Source organism: Castor canadensis, chromosome 13 (assembly GCF_047511655.1).
Source record: "Castor canadensis chromosome 13, mCasCan1.hap1v2, whole genome shotgun sequence".
NCBI lineage: Eukaryota > Metazoa > Chordata > Mammalia > Rodentia > Castoridae > Castor > Castor canadensis.
The window spans coordinates 77,493,892-77,517,137 of NC_133398.1; the positions used below are offsets into that span (position 1 = coordinate 77,493,892).

Below are 23,246 nucleotides of genomic sequence, written 5' to 3' on the forward strand. Positions count from 1 at the left end.
AACTGCAATAAACATGAATGTGCAAGTATGTCTATTGCATGCTGACTATGCCCAAGAGTAGTTCTATTTTTAGTCTTTTGAGGAATAGAAATGCTAATTCTAACTATCTTCTAAGGTCCCGTTCAAATTTAACTCCCTCTACAAAACACTTTCTCACACTCTTTCTGGTAGGCAGAATTAAATTTTATTTCATCTCTTTGCTTTTACCTGCCATTTTAAACTAGAGCTTAGAGAATTTCTATCTGTCATTATGGTTATAGTTGTACCCCTTTAGGAGAAGGGGTAACATTTTAATATTTTTATTAAGAAACAAAAAAGTAGACAATGTATGTAGTTTTTTATTGCTATCATTATACATGTTCACACTAACTTTGCACTATTTAGCACTTTCTCACCATACATGCCTTGAGATTCGTTAAATAATTTACAATGGAAATCATGAGGGGAAAGTGTGTTATTATCATTTTTGACAAAATTTTTCAAACCAAACATATACAAACCATCATGTGATATTCTACATTGAATAAAAATAACTTGTGGTGTTGCGATTTTGCTTCAAGACCATTACTACTCTCTGCTAAATTATTGGAAACACAGATTTCATCAACAAATGAAAACAAATTCAGTGAATTCTAGGAAATATGAAGATAAATTTTTCAAGATAAAGAAGAAAAGACAGCTTTAATTCATGTACATTAAACATTATCTTCAGATGGTATCAGAAAAACTTGAAACTACTAATTCAGAGAATAGATACTGAGTTTTGTTCCCACATTTTTAAGTTACCTATGTACTCTTGCATAGTACATATATTTTTTCTAAGTCTGAGATATTTTGTGCCTCTTTAACTTGCATTCTTTTTAATCCACTCTATCCCATAGTTCTATTTTCTTCAATTCTTGTTATCCAAAGATCAGTATATTTACAAATGTTCCTTGTCCCACTTTGAACAAAAACAAACTTTCTATGAGAAGAAATGGGTGGGAGTCTTTATTTGGATAGTCTAGGATAGATATGTTGGAATCACTAAGATGCTGAGGGGAAAAAGGTTCTGGAAATTGGGTAAATCTAACCACATATCACTACTAGCTCTTAAACCAGAGAGAACATGTTGAACTGAGAGCACATATTAAACTGAAGCAGATCTGCATTTGTGAACTGATGGATACCTTGAAAAACTTTAGGGTTCCTCAGGCACTGCCAAGTATGGCTTTCCTTGTTCCTCCCTCGTGTAGTCTTCTTGACGTTGTTAGAAGGCAACACCTTCAAGATTGCAAGGCATTTTTTGGTGCCCTGTGGTCCTCCTTCTCAGTTGTATTAGACTGCTCTTGGATATGAAAAAGAAAGTATATGTGAATATATGTGGTGAAGTGTTCTGTGTGGTGTATAAATGTGCATGAATGTTTATGTCTATGTTGGCACTGTAAGTGGAGTGTATCTGAAGGCAGAGCAGAAGGGGTCTGAAGTTATAATGTGGTAAAAATTATAATTACAACCTTAGGAGATAAAATGAAGACATTCAAAATATAAGGAAAAGTAAGTGATTAAAAATATTTACTTTAAAAATCCATGAAGCATTACTTTAAAGTTGTATCCCAGGATTTGGGGTATCGCTCAAGTGGTAGAGTGGTCGCCTAGCATGCTCATGGTCCTGGGTTCAATCCCTAGTACTGCAAAATATAATTAATAAACACATAGTAAATAAAGTTTTATCCAATTATCACTACCTGACATAGTCACATCCAAGTTATTTCAAGGCACATACAAAAACAAAGAAAAAGGTAAAAATTAACACCACCTCCAGCTATTGCAAGAATGTAAGTGAAATTTTCTTTTACCATGAAGCGGATAGAGCTGGGTTGTGAAAAGCAGGTGAAGTCTTCACCTCTTGGCATTGCTAGACATCATCATAAAATAAACACCATTTGAGAAAAGACAGAAGGACACTATGCATCCCTCACCATGTGACTTTGAACTCAGAGATCAAGGATCTATTCCAAACAGAAATTCTGGGCCATTACTTTTCATGTTTCCTGATGATCTGAGTCAACTTTTAGATTCACTAAATTCAGGCCTCCCTGTTATCCCTACCACTTAAAACTGTAAAACTTAGAAAAATGCCTTGAATGTCTACATCATTGAGGTTCACAGATTTAAGTACATAAAATACTTGATAAATATTAGCTCATATCACTTTTAAGGAGAAATGGCAAAGATTCTCTTATATAAAGACAACATAACATAGTTTTATTATTCCATACTCATAGTGGCCTGAATCACCAATTCTATTTGCTGATTATTGCCAAACGGAGGCACAGGGAAATTATTCTAAAACTAAAGTAGTTATTTTTGGAAGCTATTATATTACTTTTAATTGGTGTATAAATAACAACCCCATACATTGAATTACCTCATTTAGTTATTTTGGTGCATATTCACCAGCAGTTTATTTTAGAGAGTAAACTAGGGTATAGCAGTACTGAAAGCTTAGCATTTTATGCATACTTCATGGATATTTTACTTTTGTCCAGGCAAGCATATGATTTCACTTGCCCTAAAATTCTTCAGGTATAATTATTTCTGAAATAAAATACGGGTGTGTAAGGGAGGCCTTTATTGCCCACTTCTCCAGGCACTGAAGCCAGTTTGAAAGAATTTTCTGAAGAGAATCTTGGCTCCCTGGTACTATTACATCTAAGCAAAGACTGAGTGCATGCATTTATGTTAGATTTCTTAGTTTTCCACCAACACCAGGAAACTTTACCCATAACTTGATTATCTTCTAGAAATTCAGGGTAGATGTGAAAATGCTAAAAATCAAAGAGTTACACTGAGACATTTCAATGAAATATAATCTGAAACTTGGCATAATATATGTTAATGTTGAAATCTAATCAAGATAAATATGATTTAGGTTCAGTTCTTCAGACCACCCAGATCAGATACTTTCCTATACTAAATTCAAGTCAGTTGCCATCTCTCCACATCATGGGGAACTGTTTCTATTCATTATATGCTGGTATAATGCATCAGCATACATGGAAAACACTTATGGTATAACTATAGGGCATATGTCATGCACATACTGCTATGTGTTATCTAGTATACTATTCATTATTTCACTATAGTTGTCATTATGAAAACACTGACAGTATCCTCTCCATTACCGTTTTCAACCCTTTTCCTCTCTCCTGATTGCCAGGCTCAAAAGGCAGGTATTCGTATTCCCAAACTCTCTTGTGGTTGAGTGGTCATGATAATACAATTCTGGCCAGTGTGGCATTAACAGAAGTTACTGTATAGGAATTCTAGGAAATTTCCTTCCCCCATCACAACAAAAAGTGATTGACATGAGAGGACAATTCTCCCCTGCCCTATAATTCTTTCCCTGCTTCCACCTTTGATAATTGGAACAGGAGTAGATATCTTACCATCAGGAGAAGACAAACTAAAGGAGCAAAACCAATGTCCTAAACATAAGAGAGCAAAAGATGAAAAGAACCTGGATTCTTAATGATATTGAATCTCCACCAAATAAAACTCGGTATGCTTAGCTCCAAACTCCCTGCCATGTGCATCATCAAATATGGTGTTATGTTATTTGCCTCTAATGACATTCACAGCTGTTAGAGGACTCAGGAAGAAATTTCTGCTGATCTTCATATCAAGAATTAGGAATTCTAAAATTTCAGATTTCTTTCTCCATCACTTAGATACCATGAACACAAGAAAGAACATTCTTTTCATGCTGTCTTCTACAAAAGTTAAATCAAGTTTTTTTTTCAAATTTGTTTAAAGAATATGCATTTTATTTTTAGTTCAATTGTTTTCTCATTCCTGAGTTTATTTTGCTTTCCTTTGGGAAAAAAAAGAACTTCTCTCTTATCTAAAAATCCATGCTTTTTTCCCTCTGCTTAGTTTCATCACAGAACATGAATGTTCATCTAGCTCTGTTCACTAGAACACAAAGACTGAATCAAGGATGAAACTAAAATAATTTTTTGAGGAGATATACATTTGGAGGTTCAAGAATGAGGATAAAGGTAATTAGGTATGCAATGTATAAAATGATGTTTTAGCACACAATTGATAGATAGTGGCATCTGTTTACTGAATTGAATTTTTCTAGTTGGGCTACAAAGAAACCCTATGCTTTAAAGAGTTCTATAGGGGTATAAAAAGGTATGGTGAAGAAAAGAGAGAATAGGCTTCCTCCACTTTTCTGTATCACACTGGTCTGAGTTACCCCACAAAGAATTTATAACACATGTAGATTATATTTTATCCCACTTACAACCACTAGGAACAACAAACACCATTTCCTTTGATGTCATATTCCATTTACATTCAGAAATGGTGAGAAAATCAGAAAATTTAGATATGAATGCTGACTGACCAGCAGAGGTCAAAAAGAAAGCCAAGCTTTCTCAGGGCAAAAGACTAGCCTACACTAGGTGCCTAATTGCTTGACCCAACAGGTAACCAAGAGAAAGGAAAATAACTGAAGATCACAGAGGAGTCCAGCAATGAAAGACTCTGAAGAATGACAGAAAATGTATAATAATGTAAAAGTGTTGTGTGTAATATCTCAATCACTTCCTTAAGAGGAAGCATCTTTCACTCCTCATTCTAATTTGATCTTCCTAAGGACTAAAACTGAAATATAATGATGCTGAACAAAGCAAAAAGAGATAATGAATCTGTCAGTCAGTGGATGCCCATGTTGCAGAGCTGCTACCTTAAACCAGCTACCTGTCTCTGGACTATTACATTAGAGATAAGTTATTATCTACAATTTCATTTGAGCAATTGTATAAATGAGTCTTTTAGTTTAAGCATCACTGATTCTTTTTTTAAATTTTTTTATTCATTTATTCATATGTACATACATTGTTTGTTCCATTTCTTCCCCCTGCTCCCACCCCCTCACTCTCACCCCCACCCCATTTCTTCCAAGAAGAATCTGTTCTGCCCTTATCTCCAATTTTGTTGAAGAGTAAACATAAGCAATAATGAGAAAGACATAGCATTTTTGCTAGTTGAGATAAGGGTAGCTATACAGAGAGATTCTTAGCATTGCTTCCATGCACAAGTGTACATTTTCCTTCTTTCACTGGAGTTTAACTTATCTGTCTTGCAATGTCATATATATCCTTTCTTTTGGAAGTGTACCTCACATCATTTGTTTACAACCCCAAATCCCTGCCCACACATCTCCACCTTCCTTCATCCTCTTTTGTGGATGACATCAATGGGCTTCCTTGCTGTCTGGCTTTGAGTTAGAATTGGTGGTAGTAATGCCAGCAAAAAATCAGAGACAAAGAGAGAGTGACACTAGGGTATTTGATCCCCTTGGATCCCTATCTCAGTCTGGTTATCTCTCTTCATTCAAGGTTGTTGCTCCTCTCAAGGCAGCCCTAGAAAATTCTTTCCTTCTGGGTCCTAACAACCATTCTCTCCCCTCATTCTTTTAGGCTTAGAGTGATAATATCTCCATGGTTACTCAAGCAGCCATTGTACTATTTCTTGTAGCTCTTCTATCAAGCCCACACTTCTGTAATTGGTTCCCATGTAAATAAATTTTCCTTGAATATTCTTAATTTATGCTTGACATCTGTTTCCTGTTCAGACCCTGATTGGAGCAAAACAAAACAGTGCATAAACACACAAAATTTCTAGGTATCTCTTTACTTATTTTCCCTTATCATCACTGCCTCTCTCATCTGTTTTGGTCTTTGATGGATGTCAAGTTGTATGATTTCTTAGAAGAATAACAACTTATAGAGATGTGCTTCTACTGCTTTTCTGACTCTTCTCTGGCTTAATATAGTTTGTGTCTTCCTCCTAGATTTATCTAAAGATCCATATTCAACATCATCACAAAATCTTCAAAGAATGTTAATTAGTTTTCATTTCATTTCTTCACAATTTTTTAAAAAATAGTTAATCCCTGTATAACTAAAATCTTAGCTTCTATGTGTTCTTTAAAACACTATTTGTTCCTTTTTAAAACAAGGTAACTGAATCAAAAATACTTTCAAAATTCTTTCTACCCAAAATGCCTCTAATTTTTTATTATATCAGGTTCTGAGAGATAAATTGAACATATCTATTTGACTATATTTATGCAGGCTTTATAGAAACAAGATGCATGAAATGTGTACATGTGCATCAGTATGTTTTTATTAACGGGGTGATGTTTGGCTACGCAAAGCAATATTTCTCTATTCTTGAAGTCAGTATCTCAACATTACTCTAAAATGTAGTTTTACACCCAGATAAATGTGAAAAAACTCACCAAGCCCCTGAATATCATTCCATAGAAGGGGTATTCATTCAAAGATTATTTTCAACCTTTAATTTTCAGTAAACTATGATTCCATTAATAGCCATATGCTGCCTAATGCAACCTATCAATCCCACAAAAGACACACAAGCTACCACACGGATTGTATGAATTAAAAGGAAAGTAAAATAAAATCAGAAATGGTTTCTCATCTTAGTATTCACTCCATCAACTGGAGTTAGTGGGAAATAGTTGACAACTATCAATTTTTAATTAGTATGGAGCATTCTGGGAAGTAACTTAAGATGATTACAAATAATAAAAACTGCGAAATTTGAAGTGATCCGGCACCGCACTAACAAATCGCTAGTCTCTCTACACCCAACTGGACACAATATTAATATCCACATCAGAATGGTAGTACTGCTGTTTAATCATTGTAACTTTAGCATGTAATATACATGGATTACCACAATAGGCATTCAGGATATATCTGTGACATTAGCACATACTGGATAAGAGAATGTATCATTCCCCCACCATTTAGACCATGTGCAGCATATATTGATCTTTCTGCCTAAAATTTTCTTGCAGTTTAAACTCTCAGTCTTATATAAATGAACACGAAATTAGTGATCTAATTTTCTAAAGTAAACACTTAATTGTACTACAAAATGTATATCCAGATGCAAGCAAGTAATTGCATATGCAAAGCAATAATTTGCAAGTAAAATAGCTTGCCTGCATGTGTGAGGACATATTTTACAGGTGCAATTTAGGTGCAAATTTCTGAAATTTTTGAACCCAGACATTCAACCCATCCTACAAACATTTTTACTGTGATGTGAAGAATAAAATAGAAAAGCTACTTTGGTTCTAAAAGTGTACTAATGCTTAGACCACTGTAGAAAGCACCTTAACTCTTTGGGGTATTTCGGCAGAGGGAATTAAAAATAATAACAGAGTTATTTCATTTGGGAAAATAGTTCTTAAACTCAGAAGTTACTGAAGGTCTAAATTTCAAAGTTTTCTCACCAGCTCATTCACTCTCACATGGGACATGGCTGCAGGCAAAACCAGAAAAATTAGAAATTTATCTTAGGGAACTATCTTTCATCTATTTTCTTCTTTCTCCCAATATGAAGGTCATTCCTCCATTTACAAAGCTACTAGCAATTAGCTGGCCTGATGAGCCACTTCAAAACCATAACACCTCATGTCTCAGATATTTCTGGCCCTCCTCATAAAGATCAAAATAGATTTCCTACATGTGTACAAACAATGTTTTGTGAATTTGGCATGAATGATAAGTATACATGGTAAACTTATCATTAAAACTGACTCCATGGCCCACTGTCTTTAGTAGAGCTACTGATTCTGTGGAGCTTAAACTGGGCCCAAGAATAAGTATTTTTAATAATCAGTTGGAAAATCCTATGTAGACCAGATTCTGAGAAACATTGTCTTAAAATTCTGGTTATTACTTTCCCAGGTACCATTTAAACAAAAATTGTAAGTTAAACAATTAAAAGTTGATACTAGATGATAAATTTAAGCATGAAAGTTAAAAGGGCTTGATATCTTCATTTATATTATTGATGTAGTGTGGTGTAGTGGAAGAAACACAATTTTCTTTTCCTTATGACTCTATCATGTTCTTTCTTTTTTTTTTTATTGTTAATCTGGGTGGGGGTACATTGCGGTGTTTACAAAAGTTCTTACAATGTATCAAATATACTTGAATTCACTCCCTCCACAATTCTCTTTTATCCCTCTCTCCCCTCATCCTTGAAATAGTTTCAACAAGAATCATTTTTTACGTTTACATCCATGTGTACACTGTATTTGTTCCATATTCGCCCTCTTCCATCCTTTCCCCATCACCTCCCCTCTTCCAGTGATACCAAGCCCCACACAAACACCTAGCCTGGGCAAGACCTGTTCTGCCCTCCTATTCTCTGATTTGTAGAAGAAAAAAGAAAAATATGGCATTTTTGCTTGTTTAAGATAGCTACACAGGGAGTTTCTTTGTGATGTTTCCATGTATAAATGTATTATCACTCGAATTAATTCATATCCTCCAATTTTCTTCATTCTACCTTATTCACCTCTGGTAGTTTTAACTGGTTAAAAAATTCTATATTGAGTCTTGTAGAGAGTACGTGAACCATATTCACCTACTTAATTTCTTTCTTTTACACTTCTCCTCTTGTATGTGACCTTCCTTTACTTTTTCATAATATTGCTGTATTTGTTTTAGGTCTATATTCTACATAAGAGAAAAACGTAGAGTTTTTGGCCTTCCGAACTTGGATAACTTCACTTAAGCTAATGTTCTCCAGTTCCATCCATTTACCTGCAAATCACAAAGTTACATTCTTCTTTGTGGCTGAATAAAATTCAATTGTATATAAATGCCACATTTTCCTAATCCATCCATCAGTAGTGGGACATCTTGGCTGTTTCCATATCTTAGCTATTGTGAATAACGCTGCAATAAACATGGGTGTACAGGTGCCTTTATTATAACCTGACTTACATTCCTTTGGGTACATCCCTAGGAGTAGTACTGCTAAAACATATGGCAATTTTATTTGTAGTTTTTTGAGGAGCTTTCATACTGTTTTCCATAGTGTTTGTATTAATTTACATTCTCACCAGCAGTGTATGAGGGTTCCTTTTTACTCACATTCTTGCTGAAATTTGTTGTTATTTGTGTTCTTGATGGTAGCCATTCTAACAGGAGTAAGGTAGAATCTTAACATAGTTTTGATTTGCATTTCTTTTATGGGCAGGGATGGTGAGCAATTTTTTATGTGTTTTTTAACCATTTGAACTTCTTCACTTGAAAAAGCTCTCTTCAGTTCATTTGCTCATTTCTTCAATGGGTCATTACTTTAGGGGAGTTTAGTTTTTTGAGCTCACTGTATATTCTTATTACCAACCCCTTGTCAGATGTGTAACTGATAAAGAATTTCTCACATTACATGGATGGCCTCTTCAATTTAGAGACCATTTCTTTTGTTGTGCAGGAGCTTTTTAAATTCAGGTAGTCCCATTTGTCAATCCTTTCTGTTAGTTGCTGAGCCTTTTTCAGTCTTACTGAGGAAGTTCTTGCCTGTGCCTATTGCTTCCAGTGTATTCCCTGCTCTTTTTTTTTTTCCTATACTGGCTTCAAAGTTTCAGGTCTTACATTAAGGTCCTTAATCCACTTTGAGTTGATACTTGTACAGGATGAGAAACACAGATCTAGTTTCAGTTTTCTGCAGGCAGATATTTACTTTTCCCAGCAACATTTGTTGAAGGGGCTGTCTTTTCTCCATCATATATTTTTGGTGCCCTTGTCAAAAATAAGGTGGGCATAGCTGTGTGGGTTCATATCTGGGTCTTCTATTCCATTCCACTGGTCTTCATGTTTGTTTTTGTGCCAGTATCGTGCTGTTTTTATTGCTATGGCTCTGTAATATAGTTTGAAGTCCAGCATTGTAATACCTCCAGCATTGCTCTTTTTACTCAGTATTGCCTTAGCCATTTATAGTCCTCTGTGCTTCCAAATGAATTTTAGGGTTCATTTTCCAGTCTCTGTAGTTATGGTGGGAATTGTATGGAATTGCATTCAACAGCCATAGAAACAAAAGTTATGAAGTAAGTTGGATTTTGCTTTGAAAATGTACTCCTCAACTTATGGAATGTATTCAATGATCAACTTCCTGAACTTCTCAAGGCCTCAGTTTCCTGATCAAGTGGTTTAGTTAAACCTTCCCTTCCAGGTTTGTGAGGATTAAATGGTAGCAAAAGAAAGGAAGGAGGCAGTGGGCACATATAGAAGCAGAGCTCTCTCCCTGGAGTACTGAAAGAGCAGTGACAGTGTCTTGAGAGCCTAGTAGTGTGGAGGATTTGGTCTTTAACCCAGAGATTTTGTAGGGCAGAATGAGGGAGAACCAAGTGGTAAGCTTTGAAGTCCAAACTCTCAAGACAAGATCAGTATGAAGATGTTCCCCCGATGTCAGCACTGACAAATAAAGATTCTAAGAATTAGGTCCAAGTCCTGACATTTCCTGAGGCTCTCTGAATCAAAACATAAAACCTTAAGGAAAATAATAATAAAGCCCCAATTTGATTGATGATATAAGTGGATATCATGTAGTGAATTGGAGAAACAAAGAAGAGATTAAATTTAATTCTTGAACATAAAGAATAACTCATTTATTTCATACTGTAAGTTGAACAGTTCCCCCTTCATGTGTAATGTGCTATGTAGGATTACATGGAATTCAAAAAGTCTGACTTAGGGCTGGCAGAGTGGCTCAAGTGGTAGATTGCCTGCCTAGCAAGTGTGAGGTCTTGAACTCAAACCCCATTACTGCCAAAACAGAAGTACTGGCTTGCTTTTAGTGATAACCAAAAGCAAGTACTTCAGAAAACAAAAGCAACAGGTATGTAAGGCATCTGGCTCAGCTTCCATTGACATGGAACATCAGGAAAAACTGTCATGAAAAAAAAGGAAAATTCATGATTTTGTTCTGGCTACTATGAAATTTTTGTAAAGCATGCTTCCTATCCTCTGAAAATGAATAAGGAAGACAGATAAAATCATACCTTGTAGAAGCTGCTATTGATCAAAGCAGAATTCAGTGGCAAATGAGATTATGGGAGGAATGACATTTTTGAAACTACAGGAAAAACTAATAGAAGATTGGCCTTGTGCACCAGTTTAAAGATGATGAAAGTACTTCCTGTAAAGTCATCTGCCACATAACAAAGCAAAGCCATGGAGCAAAGCCACCATTTCTATTCATCTCCCAAGTAGATCGAAGGAATAAAAGGAGGTGATTTTGAATGAGTAGTTAATGTTGTATCAGTTGCCATCTATGGAACTTCTACTATGGACATGGCCCTGAACTAGAAACTCAGGGTTGCTTTTTATTCTTTCAAGAAGCCTAATGTTATTGTACCCTCTTTCTGCAAGGAATCCAAGGCTCTGAAAAGTTAAGGAACTTGCCCAGTATTGCAGAGTAAGTTGGTTCCACTGGGTCTATCTGACCCCACTCTCTATACTTTATCTCAGCCCATAGCTTTCTATGAAGTCACTGAGCCTAAGGATAAGAACTAAATTTCCTGTCATCTGCAGCTTCTTCCTCTTTTCTTCTCCATCTATCCCAAAATAATCTCTCCACCATTTCCACAAAGTAATGTACCCTCTAACATCTGCTATATATTTGTTTCAGAATATTGAAGCTAGTAAACTGAAAATGAGGAAATAGTTGGGAAAATATTTTCAATACAAATGTCAGGTGTTTTTGTTCTCGATTGTTCTCAAATTTACTGAAAAGTCACCTGTGGAGAATATTTCCAATTTTATTCTCTTTGGTTTCCTTCTTTTCCAGCCAATACCCTACAGAGGCTTGTGTTTGTATTTTTTTAAATGTATTTTCTGACACTAAGAACACAATGCCAAATATTGTCTGAAGCTGCTAAAAGTAGGAGTTTAAAATGAAAGCGGTATCTACTCTACCTGTAGACTTAATAGTGTAACACCTTCTTACAGAAAATGTGCTGAATTTCAGTCAAAACATATCATTTTCTTTTAGTATGTGATTTAAATTGATCTTCTCTTCTACTGGTGTTGCTGGGAGAGATATTATAACCAAATGTTATATAACAATACCCAAATATCATCCATTGTGCTTTTTATCCCTTTACATTATCTAAGTGTTTGACTATCCCAAGATGAATCTGCCTTTTACTAATGAAAAATTGATGATTGGAGAGGATAATCCATCTTGCCTGAGGCCAGGCAAAGCCAAAAGTAGAACTACAAAGTTAAATCATGGAATCAAGTATTCCTCTTTCCCTTGAGTTTACTCTTAGATATCTCTACTCTTAAAACTTATACTTTAAAAAGAGTGCTTATATAAGACACATTTTTTCATAATATCATCATTTTCTTATAAACTTCTGAAAGGCAGGAGCAATTCTATTCATTCATGGTAGTTAACAGAATATTCCTGATGAGGATTTGTTATAATTATACAATGAATCATGTCTGCCCCTTCTTATCTCAGGGTTTGAAGAAGCTTTCAAGATAATATAAACTTCTACAAGACAACATGAATTAAAAGTAAAAGTGAAAAAAGAGTTTAAAATACAGATGTAAGATGTAGAAGTAAGATGTAAAGCCAGGGATATGGCTGAAATATAATATAATGGCAAAATAATATACTGGCCTTAGATCCCATATATACTTCTAAATTCACTAACTGAAATAAGAAAAGGAAATTTGATCAATTACTTCATTTACAGTCTCCTCAAGAAGCCAAGTACTACAAAAGAGAAAACGTTTTCTTAATATTACAAATCAAGCAGATATACAAAGGATGGCTAAATATGGGTTAAGTAACTATAGTGATTGATTTTGATTATTTCTCTACTATACATTTCTTCACCTTTAGGAGCTTAACAGTGCATCTTGCTAATAAACCTACAATCTAGTAATACCCAAACCTGAATATCTCCTATTCATAAATTTAAGTTTAACAATAACAAATTAAAAATCACATGATTGGTTCTTTCCTAGGATGTGATAAATAACATCTCCCCATTTCTCTCCCAACCCTTCAAAGTTTCTGGAGGTTTCTGGACTTGTCCTTAACACAAGTAGTCAGCAGTCAGGAGAGAAGGCAGTAGTGCCACCTGGTGCTCAAACAGATCAGAGTTCATAAGTACCTACTGTCCCCACCTCTTACCCCGCCCCCCAAGCACTTCAAGCTAGGTTTTCACAGAAAGCCTCCCTCCTGGGCCTTCCTCACCTCGCCCTGGTTAGGAACCACAATGCCTCCTCTCAGGCTTCCTCTGATGCTCAGTATCACTTCTAAACACATCAAGTGATGGGAGGACGGTCACATAATGTGAATAACCCTACAATCCTGGCTGGTATCAACTCCAATGTTAAAATAAGGATGTACCAAAGTAAAAATATTTATCTCATTTTTGGGCATTGAACATTGAAAGGATTCCAAATATCGAGGACCAGGGAGGAAATAAGCACAGATGCCGCCATTTGGTGGGTTGTTGTTGTTGTACATTTCAGAGACAAAATACAGTAAATGTTTTTCAGACATAGCTGCATCACTATGCGTCCCCTGACATATTGTGCTTGTCACTTTATTATTTAGCATTTATGCTGTATTTTAACTGTCCTAAATTATTTTTCACAATCCTAGCAAATAAACTGATTTTATCCCTATGAGAAACCTGGTCACAAATGATCAGACATGTTAAATTTTCTCCTCAGCACATGGAAAGTTCTTCTAAGGGGAATTTCAATGCCTTGTTCTTTGCCTTCTATAAGCCAATCTTGTCCATTCATGCAATGACCAGTGACATGTCAACATGTGTGAGGAAGGGAAATAGATGAAAAATACAGGTCTGTCCCATGGAGCTTTTCTACTCTCGCATAGCCTGGGGACTCCTCAGGGTAAAATAAAGATTGTATCACAATGTGAGTCCTCCAATGTTAAAATTGGAGCATTGAACATTGAAAGGATTTCAAATAACAAGGACCAGGGAAGGGAAATAAGAACAGATGCTGCCATTTTGTTAATTATTGCTATCTACCTAAGTTAGTAGAAGAAAATAAGTTATATAGAGTGTGGTATAATCATTTAACCTACTTGTATTAAACAATGTAAGTTTAAAGTATACTGTTTAAGTATTAAACAGTAGAGAGGAGGAGGGAAGTAACAATTTAAATAGAAGATGGGCTTTCAGTAGTTCTCATGGTCAGTCCCAGCTCTGCACAGACATACCTCATAGCATGGAGCATTAAATACCTATATAGTTTTGAAGATGCAATATGTCGTATATCTCCATATTTGACACACATGTATACATATGAAATCATAAACCATAAGTTAAACATAAGCCAATTGCTTTACTGAGGTTTAATTAATGAAAGCACAAACTGCTCCAACATCAGAGAAAAAAAAATGCTGTGTGGGATTCACAAAGTAGTTGCTATCATTTTCTGTTGTGGCCTGGATATAGACTTACCTATTCTACTGGATGATCAATTTAAGGTATTTTTAAGACTAATGACTACTAAGTATAAAGACCATTAAGTCAAGTCTCCACTTTGCTTCTTCATTTCAGGTACTAACACCCAAGAAGATGTAATTCAAATGTTAAAGTTGCTTTGGGGGAGGAAGAAAGGGAAGGTAGTGTTAGTCTTGCTTATGTGTATCAGGAAAAGTATGACAATGAAGGTGGCCTTCATGTTGAGTTTTAAGGAATGAACTGAATTTGTCTAGGCTAGTTAGAAGGATAGCTCATTTTAAGCAGAGACATGATAAAGTACAGAGCTAGAAATACTTGAAGTAATGGCATTTTCTAAATATCCTAAATAATTTTATATGGTCATATGTTAAGTTACATGTGGAAAAGTATTGCTAAAACTTTGGATTTTACACATTGGAACATCAGAGATAGATAATTGTCAAACAAAGAAGTAGCACAATTATATCCTGAAAAAAGGCTGTCTGTGTCTGTGTAAAGACAGCATTTGAAGTGACCAAGCAGAAGCTGAGATAAATTTGGAAGCTATTGCCAAGGTTTATGTAAGAAACAATGAGAAATTAAACCAAGGCATTGGCAGCAGACGGGAGTAGAAGGTTTAATTTTTAAAGAATGTTCCAGTCCAAAATGACAAGATTTGGTGGCAGATTGGATGTAGAAGATGGCATGATTCCCAATTCAAAGATATCTAAAAAGTTGATTTCTTTAAGCCCTGTAGAAGTAAAAGTAGCTACATACTTACAGATTTGCTCCAATTCATGAGAGGAGTGTGGGAGTTAGAAATGTACCCAAAGGCCAATGGCCACTTAATGATTTGGGGAAAAAAGAACTTCATTGGGTTTTATGGATAATCTTTACCAGAAACGACCACATGAATACTTCTTTTCCATTTATTATACAAATAATAATTCTTAGCATCTTCACCTATAAGTCAAGAACCCCAATGCAAGATTGCATGTAAGAACATATAGCATATTTTATAATTTAATGTATGAGAAAACAATCTTTATTTAAAAAGTTGTCTTTTTTAATAACAGGCTGTGGAACATAAAAATGTTTCTCTTTTTTTGCCTTATCTTCCGGGAACCTCAAAACTAAATTTAAAATCAGTCTTAGTACTAATGGTTGGTTATATACATATATTAATTGGATGCATAATCATGCCAAGATTTTCAAACATGCATTATTCTAGATGTTTTTGTGAAGATTTTTTTAGGTGTGATTAGCCTTTAAATCAGTAGACTTGTAATAAATAAAACAGGTTACCTTCCATAATGTTGGTAATCTTCAGTTGAAAGCCATAATGGAAAGAAAAAAACTGGCCTCCATTAAGGAAGAGAGAATTCTGCCAGCATATCACACATGGGCTTGAACTAGAAATCTAGCTCTCCCTCTTTCCATCCTGCCCTGAAAAAATCATAGGTAGAAAGATATTATAGATAAATTTCATATATTAAGTACCTGTACAGATATAGATAGATAGATAGATAGTTGTTATATAGATATATCATATCACAAAATTTGTTTTATTTTTCTGGAGAACCCTGACTAATATACTTAATAAATATTGTGGCCTTGATTGGGGGATGCCTTTCAAAACTAGAAAATGTGTTTTGGAAGTGAACACATATGAATTACGCTAAGTACTTGTTTATTATGTCAATCCTTAAAACAACCCTACCTGATAAATACTGTATTCCTTTGATAAAGATAAGGAAATTGAGGCATAGCAAATTTAAATGATAAGCCTGGCATGATGGTACTTGCCTGCAATCCCAGCACTTAGAAGACTGAAACAGGAGGATCACAAATTCAAGGTCAGACTCATCTATACAGTGAGAGCCTGTTTGAAAAAAAAAAGAAAATTAAAGTGGCATTTTCAACTTCCTGTGTTGGAACTCAACATCCAATTGGCTCTAAGTGATTCTCTGATCAAAAGACAAACTGTACAGAGAAAAACTTAAATAAGCTAGTATTACAAACTCTGAAGGCATATGTTAGTTCATTTTAAGAGACATCCCTTGAAAGTCAATTAATCATTCTGCTCGGGTATGAAAAGTTCTAAAAGAAACAGAGTGTCTTTGCCAGCATCCATGATGTTTTGTGTGATTTCAAGTCTTGCACCCAGAGTGCAGGACCTTTGTTTGAAGAAATAATCTAATGGAGTTTTAGATAAGCAAAGGTAGAGAAAAGAGTTAGACGAAGGTTGGTAAGTCATTGAACTTCATCAAGAACCACGACAAACTGAGCACAGAGGTCAGGCCAGCGGAAGCACGTGAGATATTTAGAATACAAAGGAGCAGGAAATTTGCCTGACCATTTTCCACTGGAGCACTGGGGAACAGAGAAGCAGAAGAAGATCTAATGTTCAATACTAAGCGGTAAGCTGTTCTGAAATATAAATGCCTTCTATTTCTGCCGAGGCTTGGTGAAAAGTCTGATATATAACTGTCCTGTTTGTAATGCCTTTTGCTGGGAAAAGAAGAGGTCTTCTCCCAGCCACAAGGCAACAACTGACTGGAACTATGTAGCAGCTAAGCAAACACCCATCTCACCTTGAGATGGCACCTTGTCCTGATACTTCCCACTATCTGGTCCCCACTTGGATTGATGGGGACAGAAGAGAGATCAACAGCCACTACACGCCCAGCATAAGTGAAAGAAAGAAGTTCACAGAGCAAAGGGAGGTCATGAAAAAATATGCCCTGAATTGGGAAACTTGAAGAAGGCACTGAGCCCTAAAAGGAGAAGAAAATGATACCATTTTATTTAGATAGTAAAAGGACCTTACACAAATAAAAACTCAAGAAGGCAGAGTCAACTTATTCTTCAGTCATCCTAATTGTGGCCCTGGATTCCTGTCTTCATCTCCTGAAGCACTGTGCTGAGCTACAGAGTCTACATCAACAGCCTTCCCTCCCACTCTGTCTTTATGCAGTATACTTTGGAGCCATTGCCTGAGATCATGTTCACATTTTATGTTTCTTCTCACAACAATTTTTTTGGAAAAGGTAACTCTTGCTCCTATATGCCTCTGTGTACTTATAACTCAGTTATCCAGTGACTTAACATCATAAATTAATTATAAATACTACCTATGTCTTAAGATCAGTGGCCTACTAGGTCCCTTACTTATGATGAGAATGGTCTACAGGCAACAAGACTAGTAGATAAACAAAATAGAGTTCAGAGATCAAACTAGACAGATTCTGCTTAGTCCAGAGTTTCAAAAAAGTTTTAAGTCAACATGGAGACATCAGTAAACAAACATAAAAATTTTGATTTCTTGCTTCATTCCAAAAATCAGAAGATCTGACATATTTTCAGTGGACTATATACTGCTCATTTGCCTCAACTCACCCACTTTGCTTATTTAGATTACCTGCCTGGCAAGTCTACTGATCTGACCTCTGCTGGAACATATACCATTGTGGAAAATGGTCTGTTCCTTAATAAAATCCAGTCTATTATTAGACTGTTCAAATTGTTAGCATGGTTTTCTTTGTATTGAATAAAACTCTTATTTCTATGAAACATAAATTAAATTTCCAAATATTCACTTTCTAGTCTGTTTTACCTCCAATTGTACATGTTACTGCTTTCATTTCTAACAGCTAGCCCTCAGTTTTACCCAAGACTTCTCCTACACAGGCTATATATCCCAATTATTTTAACTGATGCATCCATGCCAATGATTCTCAGCCCTGTCCCCTTCCAGTCATTGTCCTCTGGATATTACCTAGATATCAATAACAAAACCAGAATTGCCACAATCCTCTTTGTCATGATGAAATTAATATCCACATTACACTCCAGTGAAATCTATCACTTCCCCTTTTTTCATATTAATACTTATTTCTTATTGTGAGATGATTGACTATGTCTTGATGCCTTGCCAGAGTACTGTAGCTATGCTTCCGAAATTATGACTGTCAGGGACAGGATCTATAATATATTCATTCTGTCCACTCTGCATCCACAATGGATTCATCATAATGTGCCCTCCGAGGGTGATATATAAATAATTAAGCAAGTAAGCACTGCTTGTATTTTGTTATTCAAAGTGGGGTGAGTTGACAAAGCTAAGAATCAGCATGAGGTGAGTTAAGATAACATAAGAAAGCTTGTGTGTGTCTGTGTGTAAATGGAAAAGCACTTCCCCTACCTTCTGTATAATTTTTGTAGGCATGTGGGAAAATTAAATGTTAGATCCTTATATGGGCTTAGATTAATTAGGAAAACGACAGCTTGAAAGTATGAGTGACCTGCCCACAGTCACAGAGATAATTACTGACAAAAGCAGATCTAGAATCCAGGTTTCTTGGCTTCCATTTCCTTTCTTTCCAAAATAAAAATATCTTCTCCTTATATCTCTCTAGTACTTTCTCTGGAAAAACATATAATTAATGCATTTTCAAGTATTTTACATATTCAAAGGTTCAGAATCTGGAAGAAATTAAATAGACCCCATTAAGTGTTGGGCTGCATAAGAATTTAAATCAAAATTTTACAAATAATCCTCATCCATCTCATATTAAAAGTTCAGAATAGCATTCTCTCCTCACATTGCTCTGAGAGGATCGAGGTATGGGTGAAATTTTAAATGTCTGGCAATATGTTTTATTGACTCATGCCTCCAAATGTGTACATTAAGTTTAATTCACTAATGTATCAAAAGATCAAGATTTTGCCTAAAAGTGAGCTTTTAAAAAAAACTTCCCTAAGAATTTCTAGTTACTTTGTGAAATCCAACATAAAATTCTCATACTCAGAATATGAGAGTACTCCTAACCAAGGAGAAGCTATTTTCTAGCTAGTGAGTCTGAATTGAACATAAATCCTTTTTAAAGGATCTGTGCTGAAGAAATGCATAATGGAGATTTATAGATACCTGGATAGAGAAAACTTCATGCAATCAATTAAAACTTATTTTGAGATATGTAATTACAAGGCAACACCAAGAAAAAGTAACCGGAACTCCTTTAAAAAAAAGAAAACCTGATCTTCCTGCTATACATCAGTACCTGAAGCCAAAGTAAGATCAATAACTACTACTCTAATTTACTCAAGGACTCAACAGTGACCACAGGGGTTTCCCGTCAACAAGTTTCAAGACATCATAAGTAGAAGCCAGTACAATGACTCTGTGAGCTGTGATCAGGGTACCAGTTCAGCACTTCATGGACACTGTGAACTTCACTAGGATTTGTACTGATTGACAAAATCCCAAGAAATAAAGAATACTCCTATGCTCCTAAAAAATATAAATCATGTTAGTAAGGAATGTTACTTCAACAAAACTATCCATCCTCTTAGTATCAAAGTGAAACCTGATTTAATGTGACAGTAATTCCTGATTCAAGATTAATTCTACCTTCATATGTATATTTATGATGATGCTTCTTCAACTTTCATTTCCTACCAAATTAATAATATGTCAAGATATTTTATAAAAAGCAACCATTACACAACCAATAGAATAAAAAGGCAACCCAAACAGTGGGAGAAAACATTTACCAATTATAAATCTGACAAGGGATTAATATCTAGACTATATAAGAACACCAACACTCAACAACAACAAAAATACTTAGATTTAAAAATGGGCAATGATCTTGAGTAGGTATTTGTCCAAAGAAGATAAACAAATGACCAATAAGCAATGAAAAGATGCTTAATATCACTAATCATTAGGGAAGTGCAAAGCATAAACACAATGAGATACCACCTCACACCTAGGAGGATGACTGCTATCAAAATAAATAAACTCAAAATAGCAAACACTGTGGGACTGTGGAGAAATTGGGACATGTGCACTGTTGATGGGAAAGTAAAATGATACGGTCACTATGGAATAATTATGTTGGTTCCTCAAAATTTTTAAATAGAATTACCATACGCTTTAGCAATTCCAGCTTCTGGCATTTACCAAAGGATTTGAAAACAAGACTGGGGAAGATATTTGTACACCCATATCCATAGAAGCATTATTTAGAATAACCAAAAGATAGAAGCAACCCAAGTGTCCTTCAAAGAATGAATGGATAATCAGAATATGGTATACATATAAGATGAACTAGTATTCAAGCCTTAAAAAGGAAGGAAATTCTGACACATCAATATGGATGAACTGTGATGACATCATACTAAGTGAAATAAGACAGACACACAAATACAAATACTATTTTTATTACACTTATAGAGTCACCTAGAGTACCCAGAGTAGACAGAAAGCAGAAGGGTAGTTGCCAGGGGATAGAAGAAATAAGGGATTTACAGTTGTTGTTTAAGGTACATAGAGTATCACTTTTGTAGTACAAGAGTTATGGAGATTGGTTATAGAATAATACAAATATATTTAACACTACTGAACTGTACATTTAAAGTAGTTAAGCTGTTAAATTTATATCGTGTGTATTTTATTTTAATAAAAACAACCATTGGTTTCACTAAAAAAGAACAATGTTGATTATGACTATATGAGTTGCGCTCTTACCCTTCAGGCCCTAGTACACACATTGTCTCATCACCTTCTCAAGCCAACAGTAAAGGCACCATTACTGCTTTCTTTTTTACAGATGAGTAAATTCAAAGTTAGAAGTTAAAAAACCTCGTTGCACCTGACATTTATAGTTATTGCCCTATTGAAAGCCATTGCTGAACTTATAGAAGTAAAATAGATTTTCTGAGTCAAAAATTTTGATGAATATCTTATCTCTACTCCAAGAAGTCTAGTACCTCATCTGTGGAACACCTAAATGACTAGATTCGTAATCATGAAGACTTCTCCACTCACATGTTTTGTTCTGTTATGGATACACTCAGAGATGAGCAAAACTGGGACTGTCAAATGGAATGCCCTTATGTGGACTTTCCATGTGGTTTCAGCTTTCTCAAATCATGATTCCCTCAAGATAGTCAACACACAGCCCCAAAAATAAATGTCCCATCAAATAAGACAAAAGGCTCCTAGTGTTTTATGACCTGCTGTAATGGATTGAATGTGTTCCCAAAGTCCATGCAATGTACCCCAAAGCTACAGTGTTGAGAAATAAGACCTTTTAGAAGAAATGCAAATGGCCAACAAAAAACACATGAAAAAATGCTCACCATCTCTAGCAATAAAGGGAATGCAAATTAAAACCACACTAAGATTCTACCTCACCCCTGTTAGAATAGCCATCATCAGCAACACCACAAACAACAGGTGTTGGCGAGGATGCGGGGAAAAAGGAACCCTCTTACACTGTTGGTGGGAATGTAAACTAGTACAACCACTCTGGAAAAAAAATTTGGAGGCTACTTAAAAAGCTAAACATTGATCTACCATTTGATCCAGCAATACCACTCTTGGGGATATACCCAAAAGACTGTGACACAGGTTACTCCAGAGGCACCTGCACACCCATGTTTATTGCGGCACTATTCACAATAGCCAAGTTATGGAAACAGCCAGGATGCCCCACCACTGACGAATGGATTAAGAAAATGTGGTATCTATACACAATGGAATTTTATGCAGCCATGAAGAAGAACAAAATGTTATCATTCGCTGATAAATGAATGGAATTGGAGAACATCATTCTGAGTGAGGTTAGCCTGGCCCAAAAGACCAAAAATCATGTGTTCTCCCTCAGATGTGGACATTAGATCAAGGGCAAACACAACAATGGGATTGGATTTTGAGCACATGATAAAAGCGAGAGCACACAAGGGAGGGGTAAGGATAGGTAAGACACCTAAAAAATTAGCTAGCATTTGTTGCCCTTAACACAGAGAAACTAAAGCAGATACCTTAAAAGCAACTGAGGCCAATAGGAAAAGGAGACCAGGAACTAGAGAAAAGGCTAGATCAAAAAGAATTAACATAGAAGGTAACACACATGTACAGGAAATTAATGTGAGTCAACTCCCTGTATAGCTATCCTATCTCAACCAGCAAAAACACTTGTTCCTTCCTATTATTGCTTATACTCTCTCTTCAACAAAATTAGAGATAAGGGCAAAATAGTTTCTGCTGGGTATTGAGGGGGTGGGGAGGAGAGGGAGTGAGCGGAGTGGGTGGTAAGGGAGGGGGTGGGGGCAGGGGGGAGAAATGACCCAAGCCTTGTATGCACATATGAATAATAAAACAATAAAAAAATAAAATAAAAAAAAAAGAAATGAGACCTTTTAGATTAATGCTGTTATTATGGAAATGAGTTAGAGTGGAAGTGGGCTCTTAATGAAAGGATGTTTGACACCCTTCTGTCTCTATGTGTGTTCTCACTTGCCCTTCCACCTTCAGCTATGGGTCAGTGCAGCACACAGACTCTCTACAGATGCCTGTCCCTCTACCTTAGACTTCACAGCTTCCAGGACCATGAGCCAAATACATTTCTATTCATTATAAATTACCCAACCTGTGGTATTCTGTTATAGCAGCACAAAACAAAACTAATATGTCTACTCTTTGTAGTCATACACTGTCACCTATTACCTATCTCTTGATGACAGAGTGTTTGTGGTTATATTTTAAAACCATCACAGACCTCAATATCCCCATTGCAGGTCAGTATATGATATATAGTCCTAGAGTTTTAAAGATTATTAATACTAGAGAAAGTAGAAAATTTACTTTAGTAAAGCAGTGTGAAAAAATGAAAGACTATGTAGCTCAAAGGCTTTTTCATTTGAAACACAATGCCAGCATAAGAATATTTTTTAAGGTAAATCCATAGGAAAGCATAAATGTTTACGTATTTTTGTTCTGAATGAGAAATTTACTTAGAATAAAAAAGCTATAGCAGAGACCAGCACTGGGATTGCCAGCACCTGAACAACACAAGGACAAAGAGATGATGGATGGCAATATGTATATTAGCAAGTCCCAAACACTGTTAATAGC

General features: G+C 35.5%; 1 long non-coding RNA gene across 7 annotated transcripts in view; it reads right to left on the reverse strand.

Moving 5' to 3' along the window:
• LOC141415445 (uncharacterized) overlaps positions 1-23,246 on the reverse strand; it is a 297,301-nt gene that overhangs the window by 202,598 nt on the left and 71,457 nt on the right. For 4 of the 7 annotated variants that reach the window (XR_012440477.1, XR_012440479.1, XR_012440476.1 and 1 more), the window contains exons 2-3: positions 16,127-16,202; positions 15,626-15,766 (exon numbers count right to left, since the gene is read on the reverse strand). This is a non-coding gene — a long non-coding RNA (uncharacterized lncRNA). Of the gene's footprint in view, positions 1-322; positions 1,671-15,625; positions 15,767-16,126; positions 16,203-23,246 lie in introns of those variants that run through there. The other 3 variants (XR_012440474.1, XR_012440480.1, XR_012440478.1) reach the window with 2 other exon arrangements.